This window comes from Elephas maximus, chromosome 21, assembly GCF_024166365.1.
Source record: "Elephas maximus indicus isolate mEleMax1 chromosome 21, mEleMax1 primary haplotype, whole genome shotgun sequence".
Lineage (NCBI taxonomy): Eukaryota > Metazoa > Chordata > Mammalia > Proboscidea > Elephantidae > Elephas > Elephas maximus.
In genome coordinates this window covers 39,194,693-39,203,969 of record NC_064839.1, presented here as the reverse complement: position 1 = coordinate 39,203,969, position 9,277 = coordinate 39,194,693, and the positions used below count along the sequence as shown (strand labels likewise).

Here is a 9,277-nt window from a genome sequence, read left to right as displayed (position 1 = left end):
CAGACAAAGGTTAGACTGGACTATAAAACATAAAATAATACTTGTGAAGAGTGTGCTTCTTAGTTTAAGTTGATACAAAAAACTAAATGGGCAGCTCCTGTCTGGAGGCAGAACGAGAAGGCAGAAAGGGATAGGAGCTGGTTGAATGGATGCAGGAAACACGGGGAGGAAAGGCAGAATGTTCTGTCACATTATAGGGACTACAACCAGGTCACATAACAACATGTGTATAAATATTTGTATGAGACATTAACTTGAGCTGTGAACTTTCACCTAAAGCACAATTGAAAAAAAAAAGAATGCTTAATTGAGAGCTCACTATATGCCAGGCACCGTACTAAACACTCTACATACATTATCTAATTTTATCCTCACAACAACCCTCCAACAGCTATTATTTTCTCCGTTTTACAGAAGAGGAAATTGAGGCATAGAGAGGTTCAGTAATCCACCCAAACGAACACATTTAGTAAGGGTGGAGCAGGGATTTGGAGCCAGGTCTGTTTTATTCTGGTGTTTACCCTTAACCACCATGTACTATCACTAAATATGAGACTCCAAAAATTTCACACTGGCTTAAATATTCAGCTGTATAGTCAGTAACCCTCAAATAGTCTCACCCTCTTCCTTTAATTAGCCTTAATATAAAACTTTAAGCAGTATATCAGTTAGCAATTGCTGCATAATAAACTCCCCCAAAACTAAGTGGCCTTAAACAATAAGAATTATTCCCCATGGCATCAGCTGAACAGTTCTTGTCTCAGCTGGGGTTACTCACGTACCTGAAGTCAACTATGGAGCTGTTCTCTGTTCTTAGCTGGGCTCTCTCACATGTTTGGGGTCCATTGGCTGTAGCCTGGTTTGGACAATGTCCGCTAGGACAACTGGGCTCTGCTCCACGTGGTTATCATCTTCCAGCAGGCCTCTCTGAGCTTTTTCACGTGGTGTTGGAAGTTTTTTCACACAGTTGTGGTGTTGCAAGAGTAAGCAAGAGCAAGCAGAAGAGAGCAAGGCCCTTTGATGCCAAGGCTTGAAATGAACACACCATCACTTCAGCCACATTGTATAGGCCAGAGCAACCAGCCCAGAGTTAAGAGTGGGCAGGGATTAGAAATTCTCACGGCAAAGGGTGTGTTATCTGTCTTCCACAATGGGGGAAAAAAAACCAGTCGCTGTCAATTCAATTCTGAGTCATGGTAACCCCATGTGTCTCCAAGTAGAACTGTGCTCCATAAGATTTTCAGTGGCTGATTTTCTGAACGTAGATTGCCAGGCCTTTCTTTGGAGGCACCTCTCGGTGGGCTTGGACTTCCAGCCTTTTGGTTAGCAGCCAAGCACATTAGTCATGGTACCACCCAGGGACTCCCTCCACAACGAGCAGCTGTGGAAACTGCAAATCTCCTAGTTTGATAGCAATAGCTATACTGTTTGAGTGCAGAGTATGTGCTGGACTTTGTCACAACTGCACAATGAGATAGACACTATTATAGTCTCCGTTATAGGACAGGACACCGAGGCTTAAAGAGTTGAAGCAGTGTGCTCATGGTCCCACAGCCATGAGTGGCACAGCCAGGATTTAAATCCAGTTCTGTGTTGTGGCAAAGGGAATAAACCCACCAACACCAGGTTGCTCCCACGACTGTCCTATTTCTCACAAAGGAGCTAGTCTTAGTTAGCTTGGGCTTGCTCGGCCCAGACAACTAGGTCTTGATCCAGGAATTCTGGTGGCTTCTTTTCATAAACAGCACAAAGAAAGATCTATTCTCACCTGGTCTCAAGTGTGTATCCAAAGGGCTTAGCCCTCTGACTTTTCACCCTTTCCATGGAGTACCTCATGGATGCAATAGCGCCCCAGAGCCTGTGCCTCTGCACAGACCCTTTCTCCGTTTATTGCTTTGGCAGCTTTTGTTCTAATTCCTTTCCAAAGTGTGTGTGGTGCCTGATGATATAATAGCCTTCCCTACAGTGATAAACAATATGAGCCTCAGCTGTCAGCTTTCACATCCTGAAAGTGTGCTGAGTACATGCTTTTAGGAAACTGGAAGAAAGCATGAGAGCTTGGGACTAGGCACCTGGTTGTATCTTCCACTTCTCTAGGTCTCTGTTTTTTCATCTGCAAATGGCAGTAATTTAATCCAATTCTCTCTCACAGAATATTTGGAAGGACTCAAGGAGGCAATAGGTGTGAGCATGCTTTACAAAGATAAAATTTGAGGCATGGGGATATTGAATGGAGAAGCAGGTACAAGGGAGCAGAATAGAACAAGGATGATGAGGAAAGAGGGAAGAATAGGATCCTGGAGAAAAGTGAATAGGTGGAGCATTCTATTCAGAACCAGCTCGGAAAGGTGCAGTTTTAGATTAATAAACTCTTCCCCAGACCCTTGGGTGAAAAGCAGAGAGCCCCTCACTCGTAGGTAATACGTTGTGTTGTCTACACTGCCCCCTGCTGAGCATGACGTGTAACAGCACAGACGCTGAACAGCCCGTAAAAAGAACGAACTTGTGTTTCAGAGCTCTCCAGAGGCGGCAAGGGAATGGGAAGGCTGGCCGGCCTTTTGTCTCTTAAAAAAAAAAGGAACCTCTGAGGACCTTCTACCTTCCTAGTCCAAGACCATTTCTTAGGCCTAGTTCAGCAACCCTCCTCCCACTTTTCCTTCCTTCTTGCGGATCCGAAGAATCAGCACCTCAGCACTGGCACCCATCACTCTATAAACTGTGGCGTAAACATGGGACACAGTCTGGAGCACAGCTGTACTCTGAAATGCATGGAGTTGCCACGAGTCAGGGTCGGCTCAATAGCAACTGCTGTTTTTTTTTTTTTTTTTTTTTTTCAAGTCTGACTTTTAGTACATTTCAGCAGGGCTGCCTTTCTCAAATGGCTCCTTTACCCAGCACGTGCTCTGACAATGCGACTATGGCTGACCCTCAGTTGTTGCCTAGCTAGAGTAGATCTCTTAGGAGGGACACGCCCATTCTTTGGAAACTCTGGCCAAGAAGGAGGGATCACTTGGGGTACCCTCTCCCGGCTCCTTTGGAGTCAGAATGGGTGAGATATTTGTCTATAACTTCCAACAAACCTCCCTTGAACCTCTGCATTGCACTAAACATTTCGGTTACAAAGAAGAGGACCCTGCCCTCCTTGGGTTATAATCTACAATGAGACTCACACACGTGTGGTGTGACTAAATAAAAATTAAGATGTGCTGAATACTTACTATGCGCATAGAACCAAGCACTGTTCTAAGCACTTTACCTCTGTTAACTCAATATCCTTATGAAGTAGAATCTATTATTATTATCCTGAGTTTATATAGGAAGAAACAGAGGCATTGGGAAATTAATGAAGCAACATGCTCAATGTCGCAGAGTTAGTAAGCAAGAGAGCTGGGATTGAATGCAGGCTTTCTGGCTCCAACACCCACCTGCAAAACCATTATGCTATAATGTCCCTAACTGTAAGTAATGAGACTGATCTTTGTGACTTATGGGCTCTGGGAGTACACTAGTTTGGATTTTAACCTCCACTCTGCCACTTTGTCATTTGTTATCTGTGTGATCTGTGGACAATACACTTAAATTCTTGAAGCTTCCGTTTCCTCCTCTGTAATATAGAAGAACCTATTTCAGATAATTAGGACAAAGACAAAAATATTATGCAGATGAAGTACTTAGCACAGGGCCTGGCACACTGTAAGCACTTAATAAATGATATCTACTCTTTTTTTTTACTCTTTTAACATTTTCTGGCTGTATTGATTCCATTTCTGTTGGAAGAAACCTAATTTTTCCCCCTTAGCTCTGCCCTTAACTCACTATATGGTAGAGGCGTTATCTCTCATTTGGATCATAGCAGCAGCTTCTAACCTGTACTTACTGCTTCTCCCTTACTACTCCAGATAGGCTATTTTCCATAGACAGCTAGAGTAGTCCTTTAAAAATAAATATAGAATCACTTTACTCCCCTGCTTAGAGATTTCCAGTGGTTTCTCATTGCCCAGTGAATGAAATCCAAAACACTTTCCATGACCTGCAAAGCCCTACATGATATGACGCCTGCCCATCTCTCCCACCTTACATCCACTCTACCTTCATCCTCCTTCACTGGGATCCAGTTACACTGGCCTTCTTTCTGTTCTTGAATATAACAACTCGTTTCCACCTGTGGCATTTGCCAGAGAAACAGCCAGAAATTTCTTCACCCTGAACTTTGCAAGGCTGGTTCTTTCTTGTCATTTAGATCCCAACACAAATATCATTCCTTGGGGAGGTAATGTTCACTTATTAGCATGCTCATCCCTTCTCCCAGGCACTGCCACATCACCTTACTTTATCTTCGTCACAGTATTTACCATCATCCGAAATTATCTTGCTCATTTATTCATTGACTGGTTTACTTGTGTCATTCCACCAGAATGTAAACTATATAAGATTAAAGAGTGTAGGTAGGAGAACTTTTTTTTTTTTTTTTAACCACTGTAGCCTTGTAGTACACCATGATCTTAGTGCCCGGCTTCTAGTAAATCTCTGATACATAGATACTGAATTAGTGAATAAATGAGTGAATTCAGTTAGCCCAAGATTCATTATAAAACAAAGTATTTGGATTCGGTGATATTAAAAGTCCTTTCCAGCTCTAAAATTCTAATCACCTTGGGGGCACCTTGGGGTCCTGAGACAATGTAGAGAAAAGAGGTCTAAATTGTGGAATTCTAGGAGATGTTATTGATAACCAATGTTTGCCAGATAATGGGGAAAAGGCTATAGTCATCTTCCAAACAAAAACATACATTTTCTCCAAATGGCCCAAAAAACTTCTCTCACTATAATATTTAGCAACCCTCTCTTGGGTTCAGCTCTCTCACCTCTCTTATACCGTCATAGTACTCCACATTCCATGGCAAGCAGCAGGGGCATTATCAGAAAAGACAGCAGCAGCCCACTGGCTAATGTTTGTTTACTGTCAAATTTTCATGTTGTAAGTATTTTCTCTCAAGAACTTTCCATCCCAAGCAGAAAGAATGAAAGATTCCTAGATGGATCTGGGCTTTATTCAACATCTTGGCACCAAGTACTTGTGTACTTTCCCACATCATTTTTTAATTAATTGATTCAACAGACATGTATTGAGCACCTATTAGGTACAGTCAAAGGAGATATCAATACCTGATCTTATGGAGTATCAACCAATCAAACACCAAAAATACGTGAATACTATTTATTAGCTATGATAAAGATGATGGCAAAAATATTTTAAAAAACAAAAGGAGTATAGATTATTATGCTGCATAGTAAGTAAGAGAATTCAGGCTGAGAGGGCAGAAAATACTTATTGATGAATAACAAAGGGTAAGAAATATTAATCAACTTAAGTGGAGTTCAGAATAGCTTCCCACCTTAATCCTGTTTGAAGCACCCTCTTCTGAATCTATGCTTGTTTAGGGGGCTCTAAGTAGTACGTTTGATTAGAAGTCAAGGAACTATGAGGAGCTGAGCCTATTGTTTCTACACAGGGAAAACTGGCTTCCTTAAAGTCCTGATGTCACCATGTGCTGGTCTCCAATGCATACATTAATTCATATTTGTCCCTAGGGTGAGTAGGGAGGAGTTTGCAGGAGAAGAGAGAAACAGAAATAGATAGGTGCTGCCTCGGGCAATGCACAAATCCCCATGATAGGTAGTTCCGGAAGGTAGGAGATTGCATCAGCATCAACAGCAGATGAGCCTTCTTTTATTTTTCTTTGTTCATCTGACCAGGTACTCCATAAATGTCAGATAAAGAATGAGAAGAAGCAAACACATTATTATGAAAAAAGCAGAGGGTCATCTGGTTCATGTCCGTTGTCTGGACTGTAAACTATTGCAATGCCTAGGTGACCTTGGAAAATGTTGCACTGGTATATTATTGGCCATTTACACAGATATGCTAAACTCTCTGTTTTGACCTAGAGAGCGTATTTATGTGGACTGCAAATATAGATGCTTTTTGAACATGAATGCTCTCTTCCTACTCTCTTGAGTTGGCTGCATTTTCTCTTTGACTGGATTTTCTGTAAGCCAGCATACAGGCATGTGGAAAGTATATCTTGTTGCTATGCAGGGCCTGCTGTGCTTAGCAATCCCTCATAACATACGAAAAGCATTTCTCCAGATGGTGGGGTGCTTGGAGTCCAGGGGAATGTACTTTTGGCGTCAGCAAGACTTAGTTGTCAGTGCTGGCCAGTCACCCACACTGAGCATCACGTGCAGTTGTGCACTGTGACAATCTGCCAGCAGCTTTGGGCCCTGGGAGTGGGCACTGTTATTTGGGCAGGAAACTAAGAACTTTCCTGCACAAGTAAATATAATGCTCTGGAGTTAATCAGAAATTATCCAGCCCCCCTACATGCACATCTTAAGAATAACATTTTATTAAGAAATTTCAAAGTTAGAGAGATCTGGATTTAAATCTCAACTCAACTGCTACTATGTTATTTTGTTTTAAAATTTCTTTGAGCATGTTATAAAATTTCTTTAAGCATCAGTTTATCTGAAAAATGAGGATAAGAATGATGCCTAACATCATGAGTTATTACAAAGATTGGAAGAGATAATATACACAAAGTGCTCAGGACAGTGGCTGGCCATGAACAAGTGCTGTTGCACATAATTCCACATTGATGCATCCAGCCCTACAGCTGGAGAATATTTTGCAGGGTGGTAAAGAGGAGAAACTGAGCGTAAAAGTGTATCTCCTCTTTTCATGAAGATGGCACCAAAAGTGAAGAAGGAAGCCTCTGCTCCTCCCAGAACTGAACCAAAGCAAAGGCTTTGAAGGCCAAGAGGGCAGTGCTGAATGGCATTCACAGCCACACACACAAAAATATCCGCATGTCACCTGTCTTCCAGTGGCCCAAGACACCGCAGCTCTGAAGGCAGCCCAAATATTCTCGAAGAGAGCCCCCAGGAGAAATAAGCTTGACCACTATGCCATCATCAAGTTTCTCCGACTGTTGACTCGGCCGTGAAGAAGATCGAAGATAACAACACACTTGTGTTTGTTGTGGATGTCAACGCCAACAAACACCAGATGGAACAGGCTGTGAAGAAGCTCTATGGCATGGATGTGGCCAAGGTCAACACCCTAATCAGGCCTGATGGAGAGAAGGTATAGGTTTGACTGGCTCCTGGTGGTGATGCTTTGAATATTGCCAACAAAATTTGGATCATCTAAACTGAGTCCAGCTGGCTAATTCTAAATATAAATTTTTTCACCAAAAAAAAGAAAGAAAGAAAGAAAAAACATATCCTCTGGTGGCTAATTCAAGAGGTCTTAGGGATCCTTTTTCTTACAGACCACGTCGATTTAGAGAACAGAAATCAGCACTGTGGACAGCTCCATAGACAGCAACCTGTCTAAAGGTGCTGGCGTTGAACTTGGACCATCTATATCAGTATTTTTTAAACTATGAGTCTTTGCAAAATCAATTCTAGGGGGTTGTGGCCAGCAGCTTAAAAAGACAAAATAAAAGATTAAAAATGGAATAATAAAAAAACTGCTTCTTTGCAACGGCTTTGCTGCCAGGACACAGGTGTTGGTGAAAACTATCGCAAAGCCTAAGTCAAAATGGGAAAGAAAAAGACCATATCAATATCGTCGTTACTGCACATGTAGATTCAGGCAAGTCCACCACTACTGGTCACCTAATCTACAAATGTGGTGGGATTGACAAAAGAACCATCAAAAAATTTGAGAAAGAAGCTGCTGAGATGGGAAAGGGCTCCTTCAACTATGCTTGGGTCTTGGATAAACTGAAAGCTGAACATGAGCGAGGCATCACCACTGATATCTCCCTGTGGAAATTTGAGACCCACAAGTATTTTGTGACCATCATGATGCCCCAGGACACAGAGACTTCATCAAAAACATGATCACAGGAACATCATAGGCTGACTGTGCTGTCCTGATTGTTGCTGCTGGCATTGGTGAATTTGAAGCTGGTGTCTCCAAGAATGGGAAGACCCATGAGCATACCCTTCTGGCTCACACTCTGGGTATGAAACAACTAATTGTTGGTGTTAACAAAATGGATTCCACTGAGCCACCCTACAGCCAGAAGAAATACAAGGAAACCGTTAGGGAAGTCAGCACCTATATTAAGAAAATTGGCTACAACCCTGACACAGTAGCATTTGTGCTAATTCCTGTTGGAATGGGGACAACACATGGGAGCCAAGTGCTAACATGCCTTGGTTCAAGGGATGGAAAGTCACCTGTAAGGATGGCAATACCAGTGGAACCATGCTGCTTGAAGCTCTGGATTGCATCCTGGCACCAACTCATCCAACTGACAAGCCCCTGTGTCTGTCCCTCCAGGCTGTCTACAAAATTGGTAGTATTGGCACTGTCCCTGTGGGCAGAGTGGAGACTGGTGTTCTCAAGCCTGGCATGGTGGTCACCTTTGCTCCAGTCAATGTCACCACTGAAGTAAAGTCTGTTGAAATGCACCATGAAGCTTTGAGCGAAGCTCTGCCTGGGGACAATGTAGGCTTCAATGTCAAGAATGTCTCTGCCAAAGATGTTTGTTGTGGCAATGTAGCTGGTGACAGCAAAAATGAACCACCAATGGAAGCAGCTGGTTTCACTGCTCAGGTGATCATCCTGAACCACCCAGGCCAAATCAGTGCTGGCTATGCACCTGTGCTGAATTGTCACACAGTTCACATTGCTTGCAAGTTTGCTGAGCTCAAAGAGAAGATTGATCACCATTCTGGTAAGAAACTAGAAGATGGCCCCAAATTCTTGAAGTCTGGTGATGCTGCCATCATTGACATGGTTCCTGGCAAGCCCTTGTATGTTGAGAGTTTCCCTGACTACCCTCCTCTGGGTCATTTTGCTGTTTGTGATATGAGACAGTTGCTGTGAGTGTCATCAAGGCAGTGGACAAAAATGCTGCTGGAGCTGACAAGGTCACCAAGTCTGCTCAGAAAGCTCAGAAGGCTAAATGAATGTCACCCATAACACCTGCCACCCCAATCTTAATCAGTGGTGGAAGAACAGTCTCAGAACTGTTTGTCTCAATTGGCCATTTAAGTTTAATAGCAGAAGACTGGTTAATGATAACAAGGCATCTTAAAACCTTCGGAAGGAAAGGGATGTTTGGTGGACCATTTGTTTCATTTTTTGTGTGGCAGTTTTAAGTTATTAGTTTTTAAAATCAGTACTTTTTAAATGGAAACAACTTGACCAAAAATCTGGCACAGAATTTTGAGACCCATTAAAACAATGTTTAATGAG

The 9,277-nt window shown here is 42.5% G+C and overlaps 1 pseudogene; it reads left to right on the top strand.

The window, feature by feature from the left end:
• Nucleotides 1-2,217: 2,217 nt before the first annotated feature.
• On the top strand, nucleotides 2,218-9,041 carry LOC126065096 (elongation factor 1-alpha 1-like; annotated as a pseudogene).
• The last annotated feature ends 236 nt before the right edge of the window (nucleotides 9,042-9,277 follow it).